Source organism: Mus caroli, chromosome 2 (assembly GCF_900094665.2).
Source record: "Mus caroli chromosome 2, CAROLI_EIJ_v1.1, whole genome shotgun sequence".
NCBI lineage: Eukaryota > Metazoa > Chordata > Mammalia > Rodentia > Muridae > Mus > Mus caroli.
Window position 1 is genome coordinate 62523669 of NC_034571.1, and position 19108 is coordinate 62542776.

The window sequence follows — 19108 nt, forward strand, 5'->3', positions numbered from 1 at the left end:
TCCTCCCAAACCTATTGTTTGTTTTATATCTTGTGTGTATCTACTTGTGTATATTTATGTATTTATGTAATTGGACTTATATTGCTATGTAGAAATTGTTTTTTGACTTTTACAGCTTAATTATAGAAAATATACCCCATTGTCATAATTATCCTCATGATTATGCATTTTTCCTTTGCAACAAAACATCCTATCAGGTTCCTGTCTCTTAAATTATGAGAAAGAGATCTTGCTGTATTACCCAGGCTAATGTAAAACTTCTGGCCATTAGTAATCTTCTTGCCTCAGTTTTCCTAGTTGCTGAGATGACAAGTACATGCCAACCCTCCAGGTCTGCTAGAATAATTTATTTACTGTCCTCTCTAGTGAGTGATATTTCATTTTCTTTCTATATTAAAATCAGTGTCTGAAATGGACATTTTTAATTAGGATTTTCTGCCTTTCATTTGGTTTCTATATTAAAGTAACTGTACAAAAATAGGATTCTTAAATCTATGCATGAATATTTTTATAATTCTTGGCATTCTTTGGCCAATTTATTATTCAGAGGTCATAATTAATTCTTTTTCAGTCATAGATGAGGCTATTAGATTCACCTCAGTCTCACAATTCTCATCAAAGTACATCTGTCTTTTCTGCAATATAAAGGAAAAGGTGCTTTTCTTCCTGTGTTTATTTTCATTTCTGCAATTATTGGTGACATTGTTCTAATGTAGTAGGGAATGGTCATGTCTCCTTTTTCTATTGTCTGACATAGTCTTTCCAATGACGTTTTCTGCCTTAGGCCTTTTCATTATAAAATCAGGTACAGGTGCATGTGTGGAAATACAGAGGATATCTATTTGTTTGCATTGTGAGCAAAGCAAACTATGAAGCCACAAAGCACATGGGACAGGTCACAAGAGGAGAAGGAGCTTCCTCAATCAGACATAAGGAGCTTTTCTTTGTGAGCACTCTGTCAGATCTATCTATTTTCTATGGCAGAGGTGACATACATGTGTGTTAGTCTTTCTACTTATATTGAATGTGTTCTTAATAATCATTGCCTTACAACATCAATGCTGATATTTGCAGTCAATTGGATTTTGGTGTGGGAGAGAAGAATACTGCCTTCCATGGCCAGTTGCTAGGTTTGTGGCTGAAATCTTTATACCAAAAGAGATTAGCCAAAGACTAGCAGGTATATTCACTCACTGTAAGTTCTGGGTGATGTGGAGTCTTCAGAAAGGTGATCCCAAAGAAATGACACCATTGTGCTGTTTTGTGGCCAGTGATAGGTGGATAGAGAACATAGGTACAATCTGTTGCTATCAGACTGGGGTAGCTCGTAAACCAATTTGCTCAGATGCTCTATAATTTTCCTTCTTCATACGAGATCAGAAAGCAGCACTCGATTCTCAGAAAAGAGCAGAGCAGAGAGAGAGAGAGAAGAGAAAAATACTACAACAAAAAATTAGCAGAGACATAGAGCTTGCAAGACATACATAAAATGGATTTCAGTTCAGAGTTTACCAGAAAGAAGATGACTAAATACTTGCATCGATACAAAGGAAGGATTCTAGGGAAGGAACATGACAGCCCTGTTGACTCATCGCCTCACTCCGCCACTGAGTCATCCGGTCACAAATGCAATGCAGCCGAAGCAGGAGCTCGGACGATGCACAGAACTGAGGCATTATCCAAATTTCCTCAAAGAGAAGCTCTACCATCCTTGTAAAAGTTATTGACTATTTGTCTTAAGATTTTGAGTGAGGAATTTATTTGGGGTTTTTTGAAAAGCAGATCTCTTCCCTTGGTGCATGAAAATACCATATTGCTATATGCCGTGTTGTTTGTTTGGTATTCTGGGAGGATAAACCTTGGGTTCCAGCAGGTTCTGCCGGTGCTCTAGCACTGAGCTCCAGCTCTAGATTACTATCCTAGAAATTGCCCTCAGTAAGAAAACATCCCCTACTTGGAAAATGTACTGAAATCCTCAACATGACCTCTGTCTCTCTCTCTCTCTCTCTCTCTCTCACACACACACACACACACACACACACACACACACACACACTGTGTCTCTCTCGCATAAAATATCATGGGGATGTTATTCATCATTGAAAGTGTGCTCTGCTACAGACAATTTAGTTTATGGGCCACAGCAAATACATAGTTACAGACAATTTATTTAATGCATCTAGGAAGGTTTTGGTATATCACTGCAGCTTGTACTTGAAGTAAGAGGAGCTGAGGATAGTGGACGAGAATTTAGCAGGCTTTATCCAGAGATGTGAGCCTTTGTCAATCATGTTTCCTTTGCTTTTAAGTGTGACCTGTTATGGTGAGCTCTCATCATACATTAAACAAGGGCAGGAGCAGACAATAGCATCACCCGGAGTTCTTTCCCTATCAGGGAAGATTGTGTGCTCTTTAGGAGAGCCAGAGGAGCACCATGGTTTCTGGATGCTCAACGTGAGAGAGCAAGAACCCAATATGAGAATAAATAAAGGAAATGCATAGAACAAGAACAGTCCAACTCTGTGAAGAAGAAAGCCAGGTGGACCTCAGCAGGCTCGCCATGACTGACCCATGTGAGGGACTAACAGCTGCTTCAAGCTCCAGGCACATACTGGCCTCTAAGCAGCAGAGGCTGTCCACCCTGATAGGACCAGTCCTGCAGTAGATAAAACCCAGTCCAATGGGAAAGTAAAGGTTAAAAGAGGCAGGGATTGGCATCTCCCTGTGGGAGAAAAACCTCTTCAGGGTAAGGCTCATCTGCCAACAGCCTTGTCCTCATGATCAATCTTATGTGTGTATTCATTCCCATTGCTACCTTTCCAAGAATCTCCCCCTTGGCTAAAGTGCTGTCTCAATTGCTTTTGTTTTCTGAGAATCTGTTTTGTGTGAGGAGGATAAAGGAGTCAGCTAATTAGTTTTCTAAAGTGATAATTGTGGAGCCTGTTGCTGTTTACTTAGAATCTGTGTCTAATGATCACAGCCTTCCATCCGGGCTGTCTCAACGAACCACAGTGTAAATATAAATTCTATTTGTAGTCAAGCATTCCCTTCTCAGATCTGGTACACTTAATGAAATTATGCATATATTTGAGACTGGCTGATTTTTCCTTCTCTTGATTCAATGTCACAAGACTGTGAGTTATATAAATAACTAAGTCCTCAAATAAAACAAAGGGTCTAAAACTGCCCAGGGGAAACTCTTAATATCTTTGACCTGGCATTGACCACAGTTTTCAGCATTCCAGATGTACTTAATAAGTACAGAATATCAGATATTCAAAAATCCACATTCCTTTTAATTATCTTTTAATGAACTTTCTGTGTCATTTAATGAAGCTTCCAGTTTTTAATAATCACACAGAGTTCGTGACTCCTAACAAGTCCCTGGTGTTGTGGAGCTAGAATTTTACATGATAATTGGTTATTTAAAATACAGTAGTAGAGGACGCAAGTAGAAGCTGATGAGTCTGACTTAACTCGGTCTTGAACAGTTTGTTGTTCCTCTGCCCTGGACTATGATGCTTGAGGGTAGAGTCATTCAGAGTTTCACAATACCAACAAGTCAATGATAAACTTCCTTAATCAAGTAGTGTGGGCTTTCCTGAGGCACAGGGACAGAAAAGTTGGATTTCTGTCAGAGGACGACTATTTGTACTGTCCATCAGCCCTCTCCTAGACAGTCTGACAAAGAGTGATGATCTTCTTTTATTGTTTAAAGAGATGGAAATGTTAAACATCTTAACTTGATTATTGATCATTAAATACATGCATCAAATCGCCACACCACCAATATGTACAATTAAAACAGGAATTTATTTCTATGATTAAAGGAAAAACAAGTCACTAAGGAGTCTAAATCATTTTTATTGAAAAAAATCTAAATTATTTAATGGCAAAAGTTCCACTCCTGCTTGAAATGCAGAAATCCTCAATGAAAGCAATCCCGAAGGCCTTTTCAGAGAGCTACTTGCCTGATGGCAGCGTTCACTGTTCTGTGATGATCTGCTCTGCGTAGTGAAGTACTTTTAAACTTCATAGGAAATATAGTTTATAATGTACCCCCAGTTAATTACAACATAGAAAGAGACATATTAGACAAAATAAAAAATTTCCAGAATTCATATGGAAAACCTGCTCTCTCTAGGTCTTACTGAGCACAGAAGGTTAGAGCTACTGGTTACGGTGGCAACTACACTGTTTAGTTTAAGGTGAAAACTAAACTAGGATCTGTATCAATTGCTCAGGATCTCAAATACTGTGTCTCTTTTTCATTTAAGTAAATCCAATAATAGATGTGCTTTTTAAAATTCTGTTATTCAAAACTATAAATAAGGCATTAACTACAAATCATCAATGTTCTATTTATTTTAATATTTCATTTGAGAGCATTACCAGTCTAGATTGCGTTTTACAGATTTATCTTGGAGTTTGTCTCAATTAGCCTAGTTTGCTGAGATTGGCCCACACTCATAAATCTGTTTGCTCTGAACATGAAGCCTAGCTGTGCTGTATTACTGTTTCTGTTTCTGGAAAATCACACTCTGATGAAATACCGAGAAATATTTTTACACTTTCTACACCTAACTGATGGAATTTCAACCAGCAACCCAGAGATCATATTTCAAAATGTAGTATTTCACACTAGTGCCGATAGAGGATCTTCTCTGCATTTGTCTCCATTCTTACTCACTCGATTCAATAATGTGTGTGTGCACTCCACTTTCTGTGGTCCTTGGGTTACTCTAAGAGGCTGAACTGAACGAAGGTGAATGGTGTGGCTCCCAGTGGTATTGATTGCCTGTCGACTTTTATCCAAAGCTCAAATCCAATGTAAGATGGAGGGATTTGGAACTCTGAGAAGTAGGCATTAGATTCCTATTTGGTCAGCCCAAGCCACACCAAATGAATGCTCTGAAAACCTGGAGAGTATTAGCCCCTAAAGCTCCCAGACAATATAACATCTGTGACATCAGAAACCAAACTTTTTGTTAGATTTCACTATGTTATTAAATGGCTCGTTACTATTCAGAGACTTGCATTCACAATCCCCAGTAGTAGTAATTTTTGAGTCTGAACCCTTTACACTCAATTTGAAAACCTCAGGGCCCAGTTTTTAGCGTGCAAGCTGTGCTTTTATTAATACTTAGCATATTAAAATAAACCTGAGAAAGTTAGCACCATCAGTTTTAAATAATTTAAGAATGTATTAATTGATTTATTTTCAAATAAATAGCATATTTTAAAGGAGAAGTAACAACATTGTCTAATACAATTTAGAGAGAAGAGGACTTTCATATTTTAGCAAATATCTTTAGCAGATAGAAGACAACTGGACTCTCATGTATACTTTTGCAGTCTGTTGTGATGGTTAAGGTACAAGAAGAAATGCAGATCAGATGTAGGTTACATAACTAGAGAAGTCAGGACTTTATAGATTTCTACATTGTGTCAAAGACTTACAGGAGTCTAATAACCACACTTTGGAAATGAACACAAAGCTTTATTCTACCCACTTGCTGAAGATCAAGACCACTGTAGAGTCTCAATTTCATTATGCAGAAGGAACCCTGGGAATCTTTTGGCCTGAAGAATGTCAAAGCTACTTAACTTTTACAGAATGATTTCTCTAGTCCAATGCCTATAGTCTGTCTAAGGGAAGGTATTGTACCCCACAGTGCTACCCTTTATCATGATGTACTGACCCTTAGACATTCTCCTCTAGAAGTCTGGAGACTTAGAAAACAACTGCCAATCATAGACATCTGGAAGCTTATTTTTCTATCAATTCCTGGCCTTTGTAACTCAGAGAATTCTTTACTGCTGCCTTGGTTCACAGTAAACACAGTACATTGTCATCAAGCCCTCTTAGTGCAATGGTACAATGATTGTGTGTGTGTGTGTGTGTGTGTGTGTGTGTGTGTGTGTGTGTGTGTGTGTGTCTGTGTCTCTGTCTGTGTCTGTATCTGTGTGTGTGTGTGTTGTGCGCGCGCGTGTGCTCAAGTTCCTGGTAGCTTTGGGATAAGTTCTCAGTATGTACTTCTGCAATTCTTTTTTCTTCAAGGATAAATTTTCTCCTCTCACAATCTATGAGGTAATTTTATACCAAATACTTCATATTATTTTCCCTTATAGTGAAAATTCTCCTCAGATTATTTTTAGCTCACTCCTTTATTTTTCTGATGAACATAAACTAAGAGAGAAAGAATGACTTTCTCAACGCTATGCAAAAATATGGAAAAATTGATATCTCTATGAACATTTCATACCACTATGATTAGACAGTATAATAAACTAGACCAATAGGGATTTAAGAAACTGTAGCGAGGATGCCCATACACAGTCATAACTTCACCTGGTAAGCATCACACTTGGACCAGGCACTCTTAAATATCAACAGCATAGCAGTATTGAAAGAAATAGAGACCTTGCTGAGAAAACCGTAAGCAGGTTCCAGATCTCACATCTAAGTCAAACCAACTAAAATGTCAGTAGGCTTGGTCTGTGTAAAGGAAAACCAAGTCAGAGCAGTTCTGTACAAATATGTCATTCCTGATCTTTAACTTTAAATACCAAATGTAAAAAAACTTACCCTAATATTGAAGGGTAATAGAGTTTGTTAATAGATTTTGGTCATGTAGGACACCATAAACATCAGTTGGATAATCTTCTGTTGCCTTCTTTTCAGGAAAGAAGAAATGGGTTTCCAAGGACCTATCAATGATACTCATCACAGGTAATAAATAATTTTTCAACCGTCCAAGCCCTTACTCTGTCCTGCTTCCAAGTACCTAGACAATCTCTGTGAGTCTTGCATGATTATTTCTCAAATCCTTGTCTATCACTTGTGCCCAAAGGTGCTATGTTTCAGGTTAGCATCCATACCCTTCCCTCATCCTCTTCCTCTTTAAAGCAGCTTTGTCTTTGCCGAGAATCTACTCACCTACTTCAGCTTCTGCATTCACTTCCACTAATCCCTGCTTGAGACAGCAACGCCCAAGATTGATCTTAAAGGGTAATGGTAAGCATAATCAAAAGATAACTGAAAAAAAAATGCCCTGCCCCAAAGTATTGTCTTGTTTTAGATGTACAATGTGGCAAAACTCCTATTCATGAATGTAACACATAAAACCTGTTATAGCTAAATTTACATAGACCCTTGGTAAAGATACTGGATATATGTATGTTGTGTAACAGTCACTACATCTTCATAAGATATAAATTATTATCCCCAAATAGTAGTTAATGGAACAAAAGTTCAAAAACTTAACCTAAATAAGATACAGTAGCGGCCATCTCACAGTCTGTCTGAATCTACTATACATAAGCCATCTCCCTGTCAGAATTGTGTCTAGAAGAACCTAGGGCATCCTCAAGTTCATTGTGTAGCTTACATGTAAGCAATGTTTGGCATTGCTTAAGCACCTTTCAACTTATAAATAGTGTGTTCATTCCTGCTTGGCCAAGGGTAGGGCAGATGCAAGTGCTTTGTAGGCTGCTTGATGGAATGCAGGGGTAAAGCTGTGGCATGAGCCACCTCTAACCCTTTTCCCTGCCAGGTAACAGGAAATTAAATCACTGTGACTTACCAAAGGCCAGAGGTTCATTGACTAGGACAAGGCATGAACACCACAATGCCCTATAGCCAGAACACAGGAATGTTTTCAGGTGATGGATATGAGGTTTGTCCTTGGTGAGTGAGATGTATGTTGTGTCCATCCGCTTTTTTCCACATGTTTAAAACTCATTTTCTAGTTTGACTTAATCTTCAATGTTTTCCAATTTCACATCTCTAGAATTTAGGTAACCAACCCTGAGCTAAATACTTCTTTGACTGTGAAGCTGCTTAGTAACACAGGACAATCACTTTTTGTCAAGGTCTTTAGTTAAACAATATTGTTTTTCATATTAGGTACAGGAAATAGTTACAGGGGTTAGAAAGAAAATAGATCTTGGAGAGGAGTATATTTTCAAGCTATTATAGCCTAGTCTCTGTTCTCTGCAAGTTTATGTCAAACAATGTGCAAAATGAATTCACTCTCACCCTGACATCTTCTAAGTCTCAACCCACCTCAACATCAGTCAACATCTATCTAGGTCTCACCTAAAGTCCCATCAGTCCTTGTCTAAAGGGTCTAAGATGATTTAGATTCATCTCAACCACCAACATCCCATGTGTTCAGGAGGCTGAGTAGGATCAACTTGGGGTAAGAGTCTTCTTTTGTCAATTTTCATGGCATAAAGTCTTTATTCATGTACCCCTAGATTCAAAATCTCCAAAAGCCTATTTGGCTTTAAAAAAAAAAAACCAAAAAAACACCAAAGTTCAAGTTTGTTTCTTTATTAATTCGACTACAAGAAGATGAAAGTTAAGCATCTCCTCTAGAGAGTCAGCCTGAAAGGTTCAGCATGTTGGTGGCTGTAAGGAAAGCTATTCACAACCTATGACTCAGTCACAGCAGCTTCAATAGCCGACACTTCTATACACCAATCCTGAAGAGTTTTCAAGTCCCTGTGCTTTTAGTTCATTGTCTGCCTGGTGAGAGATAAAGTATTTTCAATACACTGTTTGTTTTTCGGGGTCAAAGTTGCATCAAAGTCTATCATAAGACAAGTACATTGAGCAACAATGTGACAGTGGAATATACAAGCTTAAATTGAAAAAATTCATTGTTTACTTGTGACATTTCAGACAACTAGGAAGCACAGAGTTAAACATAAACTTTTCGTACGACATGCAACTACATTTTCTTACTCAGACAAAATCTTATGTTACAGCTGACTCATCTGCTTAGTGACTGCTGAGTTTTTTAGAGATTGTTTGGAAGATGGTTCCTTACTTCAGAGTCCTTAAAAAAATGGAGCTAGCAAAGTAGCCCAGCAAATAAAGTCCATGCCTCCAAACCTAAAACCCCGAGTTTGATTCCAGGATTGCATATGGTGGAAGAGAATTGACTCCCAGAGGTGGTTGTCCTCTGACCTTCCAGCATGTACCATGGCATGCACATGAGCACACACACACACACACACACACACACACAGAGAGAGAGAGAGAGAGAGAGAGAGAGAAACTCACAAATAAACAGATGCATTTTATTTAATTTTTAAAAACACAAATCACTCGCATATTTGGCTTACGAGATTATATAACATTATTATAAGTGCTCCTTCTTTTCCAATGTCATTTTGATATCTGCACACCATTCCCTAGTGTTGTGTATCACTACTGCCTCTCTGTTTGACTTAGTTACTTTTCTGCTTTTACTTAGTAATTGCTGTGATAAAACCCCACAGCCAAGACACCTTCTAGCCTTATAGCTTTATAGCTTTCTGGAGCTTATTTGAGCATATGGTTCCAGAGGGGTAAGAGTCCATTATCCTCATGGCAAGGAAGTGTGGCAGCAGGCAGACATGAGTGAGTGCATAGAGCAGCAAGCTGGAAGCTCACATTTAAAAATCCCAAGGAGGAAACAGATAGCAAAATGAGAATGACACATTGCTTTGAAACATCAAGGCCTGCCCCTCCTAGCTGTGCAAGGGCAGGTGAAGATGCACAAGAAAGTATCAAGGAAGGGGAGAAGGGAGCAAGAAATGGAGCTCTCATGCCATCTGGACTGTGTTCCTCCATATAGGGGGAGGTGACAGTCTAGAAGTATATACAGGGTTACACCTCAGCAAAATGTAGGGTAGGACCTACTGCTGAGAAAAGCTTGTCTATCCTATGCATGTCTTCCTACTCCTGGTATTTAAGATTCCTATTTAAATCTTTAATAGTTGAAATCGTGCTTTATTCTTTAACAAATTGCCCTGTCAAATTTTGTCATTTGACACATGAGGTGACAGCTCATGGCTATAATCTCAGCACAGGAGAGGTCGAGGCAAGTGGGAAGCTGAGGCAAGTTTGAGGCTAGCCTAGACTACAGACAGAAATTCTATCTCAAAAAAGTTAAAAAAAAAAAAGCAAGTCTTTTGTAAATCACTTTTCTTCATCACTACATCCTCCCAGCCTTTCTCCTCTATTTACCGTTAGGATCTCTTCTCAGCTTCTTTTCTGTGCATGTGGACACAGAAGTAAATAATGTGCAGAGGTGGCATGTCCCAAACCCCAGGACACAAGGACAAAAATAGCTGAAGGACATTTTGTTGACCCACAAAGCTCTAAATGTGGCACTCTGTAAACATTCGTCCTCCAATGACACTCATTGGTGCTTCGTAGATAGAATCTGCATTGTGTGTGTGTGTGTGTGTGTGTGTGTGTGTGTGAGAGAGAGAGAGAGAGAGAGAGAGAGAGAGGGAGAGAGAGAGAGAGAGAGAGAACCATGCCCCTTGCTGACCTGCAGTCTCCAGAAGGGTGCTCTATAGGCATTGTCCCCAAAGGAACAAAGCAGCCATCATCTCTTTATACAAGTTCAAAATAGAAGTGCCCTTTGCAATACTGTTTGATGTTGTAAAGCTCCTGCCTGTTGTTTAACTGACTGTAACCACTGGCTCACTCCTCAAAATATGGCTCTCTAGGTTTCTCTGAGTCCTTTGCTCACACACAGCCAGCTACGTTTTTTTCTAAGGTTGGATCACATTTCATTTTCGTGTTTGTTTTAAACTAAATTTAGTACCGTGTGTCTCAATTCTTAATGGTGTCTGTAACAACTCCCAAATTAGAAGTCTCTTCAAACTTCGCCAGCAATGTGTTGTTCCTTTGCGTTTTTTCAAATCATCTCACAGTGTTAACATAATAACTAATATTTGCACAGTGCCTTGCAGTTTACAAAATACTTTCAAACTTATCATCTCTCAAAAGGAGAGACTATTAGGAGCTCTGTTCCAGTGCAGATAAAGCCTTAAAGACCTTAACTGGCTTCCGATGAGGAGGAGGCATGTCAATAGTCCAAGAGTTGCCCAGCACCTACTAAGGCCCTGGGTTCAATTCTCAGTATCACGTTAGGTAGTTTGTGTTTGTCAAAGGCTGTGCTGATACAGATTTTAAATTAAAGCTGGTCACCTATCTCCAGACACCTCAAAGTTCATAACACAGTACTGCCTTCTGTCTTGTCCCTCCTGTCTATTGATGATAAACGTAATGGTTGTAGTTTAACAAGTCATAAAACAAAGCTTAGTAGTTTAAAAAAATGTTTTGGAAAGCCAAACCTATGCTTTGGCCAACATGAAATCAAGATACAAAATTAGAGCCATGAACTTTTACAGATACTAATAACTAACAATTCTCATTTATAATGTACCACATAGTCCATACAAAGTACTTCCCAAACAGTCTGCTATAGTTAGTAATACGAAAGTAGCATGTATCCACATCATCTTTATTTTCTAAGTGAGAAACTTAGTTGGAAGAAGCTATGCAACTCACTTGAGTTCAAAGCCGTGTAATGGGGGCTTGAACCCAGTACACGTGAATCCAGTGAACCTACCCTTAGCTACTGAGTTGTTGAGATAAGAAGGCTGGCTCTATAATCAAATTTCAGTTAGAACTTCAGCTTTTTGTTATGGATGGCATGGGTGGGAAATATTTTTACTCTCTGTAATTTAGTTTTCCTTTTTGTAAAACGATAAAGCATCTTCCAAACAGCAGTGCTCAGTGAGTAATTAATAGATTTCTGTGAGCATTCGACTGACGTTGACTCATAGTGTGTAGTTTTGTCTACACTGCCTTACGTTCCCAGCGAGCCTCATGCACACACCTGCCCAGGATGCATGTGTGCATCATCAAAGCATCAGAGCCAGTTCCCTACACTGACGGCCCTTTATCTCTTTATTTCTGGGATATGTACTGAGTACCTGCTATGTGTATGATACTCTGTTTCTCTACTCACTTGGTTTATAGAAGCCCCCCACCGCCACTGCCCCAGGCATCCAAAGCTGTCCAGCCACACTTTCTTCTTCACTGTACTAAAACAACTGTATCCATATATAAAGGCAGACCTGCTCTTTCTATCTTAGTCTTGTTGCTGTTTCAAATGAAGTTGTGCAGCATCATTTGTTTGGAGCATAAATACTCTATGTTGTCCTGGTATCTTTTCATCCAAAATGTCCAAAATTGTGTATTTTGTAGGAGTCTTCCAGCATGTTATTATTACATCAGTTTTCACTACAATCACCTCCCACCTACATGACATTATTTTAAATTAGAGCCTTCCCATAAAGGACAATTCTTTTTCTGACCCATCTTCTTTCCTGCTGATAGACTGGTCCATGATCCTGCTGATAGACTGGTCCATGATCCTGCTGATAGACTGGTCCATGATCCAGTCCCTTTAGTGCTGGGTAACGGTGCTTGATAGTTCTCTACATATACTGGGATTTGTGTTCAGTGACCTTCCAGCCTCAAGGATTCATTGTCTGTCTCTTTCCTCAGTTCTTAAATTTAATCAGGCAAACTTTCACTCCACTATTGATCTACAGTGGTTTGGTAAAACACTTCTGTGAGACCTCTTAGAAAAGGCAGCATTTGATGTATAATATTGTCACTTAAATTGCATTTCTCAGTGAATATGGCCACAAACCAAAACTCTTAGCTCAATGTGTATTATGATCTGAGTATTTCTGTAAACTCAAGAAATACAACCAATGTAGCCAAAATTAGAATACATTAACAGGCATAAAATTATAAATCGGGCCTGTGGATGAGCTTTATTGGTATTGTAAAATATTTGTTCAGTCTTGCCATCAATTTTTTTTTCAATTTGAGGCACCACATTATAAATACAGTAAGAGCTGTGAGTGGCATTGACAAATTAGGAGTTGAACCTGTTTGGTTTCATGGTCCTCACTCCAAATAATCACAGCCTTAAACTTTTAGCAGATGACCGGAATTAAGTCCTGGTGAGCTTTTTCGATAGTGATTGAGTCAATATATACTATGTAGACCATTGGCAAAGATGTAACTTCCCCTGGAAATAAGTTAGTGGGTGAAAACAGTGATGTGTCTATAACATTGGTACAATAACTGCTTCCCTAACTTAGTCCTAAGAGGCTCGACATAGAACCAAAGCCTTGGTTAGTTTGGTGGTAAACTTATTACCAAATAAGAGAACAATGCAATGCATTTGTTTCAATGCATTACTCTGTGTAGGGAGAATACAAGTTTTCATGGGAGAAGCAACGCATATGTGTGGTACTGGTCCTTTGTTGGCATGTAAGGAAAAAAAATCTTTCATACATCAATGTTGATAATCATTGTATTATAGTGTTTATCACTGTCCTTAAATAATTGAGAGAAACAAGTTAAGAGAGGAAGGATCATGATTTTAGAGATTTTCGTGCAGGGTCAACTGACTGCTGTTTCTGGGTCATGGTGACACAGAACTTCACATAGAATGTAGCACATGTCAGAGCAAATATGTTCATCTCTAACTGCCAGGAAAAAAGGCAGGAAGGGTAAGAAGGGTTCAAGTAAGAGATACCATTCAAATTTCTCCCCCTCCCTCTCCCTCTCTCTTCCTCTTTTTCCCTCTCCCTCTCTTTCTCTTTCCCCCTTTCCCTCCCCTCTCTCTCACTCATGCACACAAACACACACACACACACACACAAATCCACAGAAAGAGTTATTCCCACTACCTCTCTTCCACACTTTCTACTCTCCCCAATAGTTTACCCCAAGGTTGACTCCATCCACGGATTACACCGTTGATTAAGTACTGTTCTCCTGATCTAATAATCTCTAAAATAGGCTCACAGACACACACTTAGAGGTGTGCTCCATTAATCTCCTAGGCATTTCTCGCTCCCATCCAATTTATCATCAAGATTAAATATCAAAATAATGAAACGGAAAGGAAAAGAACAGGCAACATTCTTTTTGAGGCTTATAAAATTACACTGCAACAGTGAACACCTTTCGACTGTGTGTCTGTAGGCTGGTGCAAAGCTCTTTAACTGTGACCGTTTTAATCCCCACATTTTGTGTGATAGACACTGTTTGTATTTGAATTTCACACTTGAGGAAAGTGAGGTAAAGACTTTTTTTCACAGCTAGTCTGAAAAGAATAGTCAGCATCTATCGTCGGAGGATTCACCTGTGACCCTAAGAAGACAGCTGAGGAGAACTGACGAATCTAGAATGAGGGCGACCTCCATTTTTACGATGGTGAGGGACCTTAAAAGGTGGACCTCTTGTGTTTTCATGTTCACTTACACAGATGGAACTGAGATAGTTCTCTTACAGCCTGCCTAGTCCCAGTATGCTCTTAAAGTCACCTCTTCTTCGTTCCCTATTCAAGTGGTTTCTGACTATTTTAAAGGAACAAAATGAATTCAGTTTGATTGCTCAACAAACATATCAGAGGCATCCTCCTCATTTCACACCCTAGCACTAGCTGGGGAGGCACAGATGGGGTTCAGATGAGTTGTCAAATGTACAAAGCTGCTGGTTCCCTTCCTAGGGGAGCTCTAGCCTTCGGATTTACTTGCCATGAAACTTGCTCCCCAAAGACCTCCATATTTGGATCAGGTTTCCACAAATGTGTCGGTAGAGATGTGTTGTGTGTAATTTTGCACTCTACCCACCTTTACTCTCCAGGAGGTGACCTCGCTACCTGCTCCACCCCTCAGCGTCCCTTAAATCCTTCAACAAAAAAAACCACAGACACACAGTTTTCAATTTTAACTTGCCTTCTTGACACAATTGCTGGCACTATCTACCCCCTGGAAAAGCATGCCCTCATCAGTTTCTTATCTCCATCTCTCCCACCTGACTTAAATTTCAGTTGCTAAACTCCCCTGACCACCTGCCTATAGGAGTGACCTATGTGGCCACTCCATTGTGAGATTTCACATGGTCGTCTCCTCTCTCTAACACATGGCAAATTCCATTCTCTCCTTCCTTGCATCTCTTTTCCCTCCAGAGACCTGGAAGTCCTGCCTATATTTTCTGCCCATCAATTGGCCCATGGCTTTCTTTACTGACAGATCAAGAACCAATTGAGAAACAGGACCTTAGCATCAGAACTGCCCCCTTCAGAGATGTTTCATAGTCATTTCTCCGGGGATTTAAAAATCTTCTGTGCTGAAGACATGATATGTAATGTAATACGTGACAGCCCAGAGCATACTGGCATCATTGAACTGAATTCAGTTGAATGTCAAAGGCATCTTGCCATGCTTTGATTTTGACTAATATTACTTAGCTTCTAAGTTCAGTAAAGTAAGAATTGGGCAGTGTAAACTGAAGAACAAAGAATGAATCCCAGAGAAGACCCAAGGCTGTTCAGGCTCATGACACCCTCTCCCACCACCCTCCTCCTCTACGAAGGCAGGCAGCCACCCTCCCCCATTACAAAGGCTGGCAATTGAACAAAAGTGTTTCCTGATAGCCAAGAGTCATGTTTATGTTTCTGTGAATTGTCAGTTGCTATAGAGAGTCAGAAAATCTAGTTCAGGCAATGTTCTAGAAGATACTCCATAGTCAGATTTGTAGAGTAAATTAATCAGGAAGCAAACATACGTTGGTCCAGAGACTATGGATCCTAAAGATGATGTACAATTTCTTAAAAAACAGTGGTGGTCTTTGATCTCATTTCCTTGCAGTTTATAAGTTTGTTCCTTGTGGCTGCTACTGTAACTTGAAGTTAAAGTAATTTCTTTCCAGTTCCAGCCCATTATTGCTCTAAGGCAAGAACAATTTTTCAGTTGCTGTGAACATGCCCTGCATGCCTAGGAACATTTCCTCGGACAGCAAAATATGAATGAGGAAGAGCTCTACACACCATGTGACTCTTTGGCTAAGAAATCACGATCATAATCCATTTTACCGGAGGCACACAAAGACGTAAAGAACATCTCTGTAGCTATGGGGTCATGTTTTTTAAAGTTCTCAGATGTGGATCAGAAGGAACAGAGAATAGAATCTGAGCAGTTCTCTTTTAAAGTAACTTTGTAACAATCTAGCAATCCATTTCTCCAAGATCATTCCTGGATTTTTATATCTGCTAAATCAAATAGAGGATTTAAGGTGGAGGATAAAGGGCTTGCTAACAGTCAGCTGACTTTCTAAAAATCACATCTTCTCTGGGTCTTTCATTCCTATAATTTTTCACATGTGTATGCCCATCTATATTTATATGTGTGTGTGAGAGTGTGTTTGTGTATGTGTGTATGTGTACATGCTATCCATCTTTGTTTGCTTTTCACTTTTCTTCAAACACATCATTCATGACTTCCATTTTTCTGCCTCTTCTCATTTTTAACACATTCAGTATTTTATTTCCCTTTCTGCTTTGCTTGGGCTGACAGCATCTCACTCCATTCAAGTAACTGGATTTGGGCATGGTTTTATATTTTTAAACAATCACTCTAACAATATCCCAACTGTCTCTGGAGGAGGGAATACAATCTTAAATATAAATCAGCCTTAGCCAAGTGAAAGCGTGTTCAAGTAAGGCATTCAATCCCCTTTCTGATTTCCAAAAACCATGCTGAGAAATAGCTGAGACCAGCTACAGAGAATATGGCAAGGGGAAAAAAAAATGACAGTCTGAAAAGCCCCTGGTTATATCAAATTTTGCTTTTTTATTACTTTGGGCTTGCCAATAAATCTGAGAGTCATGCCTTTTTAATATGTTTCCTGGGTCTCTGCTAACTCCAACATTTGCGAGATGAAATTCCAGTAGACTCTTTAGAGTTCTCTTGCTTCTACAGCAGCTGAACATCTCAATGGGTCAGCCATAGAGCAAGAACAATGAAAGTAGCAAACTCCAATATGTTTCTTTCCTTCATCCCTAGCTGCCATAGGGACTAGATGACGTTTGGTGTGCAGCATATATTTGAGAAACATTTCGAAAAGGGACAAAGCATGTTGTGTAAAAGTAGGCAAACAAACATTTTATGTATAGTTTTGTACATATATACACATATATAGAGAGAGATTGATACACATACACAGAGAAATATATAAGTATATATATATATATATATATATATATATATCAGTAAGAAGTGTAAATGTATTTAAAGATATGAAACTAAAAAATGTATGACGTTCCATTAAAACCCCAGTCTATCCAAAGTTTCTTAGACATTTTTGCCTTATTTATTCTTAGAAATATTTGTTTTGAAGGATATAAAAAGAGAGGTAGTGGAGTGAGTCAGTGCATAGGTGTGTAAGGACACTTACTCCACAACTATAAGAATCTGAGTTCTGATCACAGCAATCACATTAAAGTATGGGTATGGCTGAATTTGCTTGTTACTTGCACACTTCAAAGGCTGAGACAAAAGTATTACTGCTGTTTTCTGGCCACTATCCTAGCTTCAGTTTAAGTGTGAAGCCTTGTCTCAAGAGAAGAAGGTAGAGAGTTATAGAGCAAGACACTCCATGTCTTCTTCTGGCCTCCATATGTGTGCATGTACAAACACAGGTACAGGTACACATGTTCACACACACACACACACATACACAAAGAGAGAAAAATGAGGGGTAGGGTGTTTAAATAATTTGCAAATGATCCCCTAGTAAGTGCACACAAAGACCAAGAGGGATAGAAGAAAAGACGATAGAGAACTATGAGGTGTTATTCCAAAGCCATACTTAGAAGTTTGTATTATTCCCTGTAATTTATTGATTAGACACCAATCTTGGTGTCTAAGGTAAGGTAAAAATGTGTCCCAAGCAAAAAGCTACGGTATAAAAGCTCAAGAATATGAACTAATTCCAACTGGTTTCATATCCTGCTACAGTTTTTTCATTGTGTAAATATGTCTCTTGAAGCATTCACAAGGGAAACTCAAAACTAAAAAGTGGTAGCCCTTCAACAAAGAAACTTCATTAAGAAATTAAGAAATAATAAGAAAAATTCTTTATATATACCAGAATTTCTAGTCCTTCAAGGCACGAAAAACATGCCAATATGATCTAAGGCATGTGACTTTGTGAAAGGCATCTTAAGATGCTCTTCAACATCTTGCTATCACTGCAGCATACACAGGACTCCTTCGAATGAATTAGGGGCACAAGATAGCAGTGGTGAGGAAAAGAGTGTGTCCTGAGCATTGCAAGGCCAGCAGTGTAATAAGCTCCATCATTCAGGCAGAATTAGACTGCTGTTGAGCTGGATTCATAAATTCAAAAGATTGCAGGAACTCAGCGAGAGTAAACTCCAGAGGTTAGGACTCTATAGAATTCAACCAGTGAACTCATTGTTATAAATTCCTTGTCCCAAAGCAGTTAATGATGGATATTTTTCCTTTGTTTAAAGTGCTTCCATAGAACAGAGATTAAAAATATCAAAGTTATTTTCTTCTTTAACTCTTTTGATGTAGCTGTCCTCACAAAGTCAGTTTTTATAAGGCAAAAGACAGTATGAGTTCAAAGGTTCTTAGCTTCACTGAAAATGTACTTAGTGCATTTGGCTGGCTTCCTTACCTGAAAAATGAGCTGGGACTTCTTTAATTTCTGTGAAACAGATGATGAAATTGTGGCAAAATGGCATGTTATAATTTCCTGAGTCATATCAGGAACACACACACACATACTCACACCACCACCACCATCACCACCACAACCACCACCAACAACAAAATTCCACATTAAACTCAGATGTTTAACTGCAGAGGCTGGAGCTCTGAAATATTGAATGAGTTAATAGCTGGTCAAATGAGTATATTCAGTGGAAGTGTATTAGAAGTGAAACACACTGTTTCAACTCTACGTCTTACAGTTTTACAAAGATACAGATAAATTAGAATATTCTTAGCAAAAGGGCAGCCCAAATGTCAGAGGACTCACAACCACTTCAGTTAAAGAAGGACCTTGATGACTAGCAACACTCAACCTGGAGAAGAAAATTCTTACTACCTGGATGACTTAAGATGTTTAAAGAGCTATACTGGAGGAAAAGAGGCAGAGACTGGGGGGCCCTGCAAGAGATTGTCTACAAGGTTCTTTGACAGGCTCTTTTTATGATATATTCCTCGGGACTCCTAGGAAGTGAAGCCATTGGGCATAACTTGTGAGATGAGCAGGAGATTGAATTTTCTGTTAGTGCAATCTGATGGTGGCTGTTGTAACTTAGATTTAACTCATCCATGGGGATCCTGGTTTAGATCAGAAAGAGAGAGAGAGAGAGAGAGAGAGAGAGAGAGAGAGAGAGAGAGAGAGAGAGAG

At 39.0% G+C, this 19108-nt stretch overlaps 1 protein-coding gene across 9 annotated transcripts in view; it reads left to right on the forward strand.

The window, feature by feature from the left end:
- The window catches only part of B3galt1 (beta-1,3-galactosyltransferase 1), a 550921-nt gene that overhangs the window by 404757 nt on the left and 127056 nt on the right, over positions 1-19108 (forward strand). For all 9 annotated transcript variants that reach the window (XR_003834954.1, XM_029469665.1, XM_029469661.1 and 6 more), the window contains one exon: positions 6686-6733. The gene's annotated coding sequence lies outside the window, so the exon portion shown is untranslated. The remainder of the gene's footprint in view (positions 1-6685; positions 6734-19108) is intronic.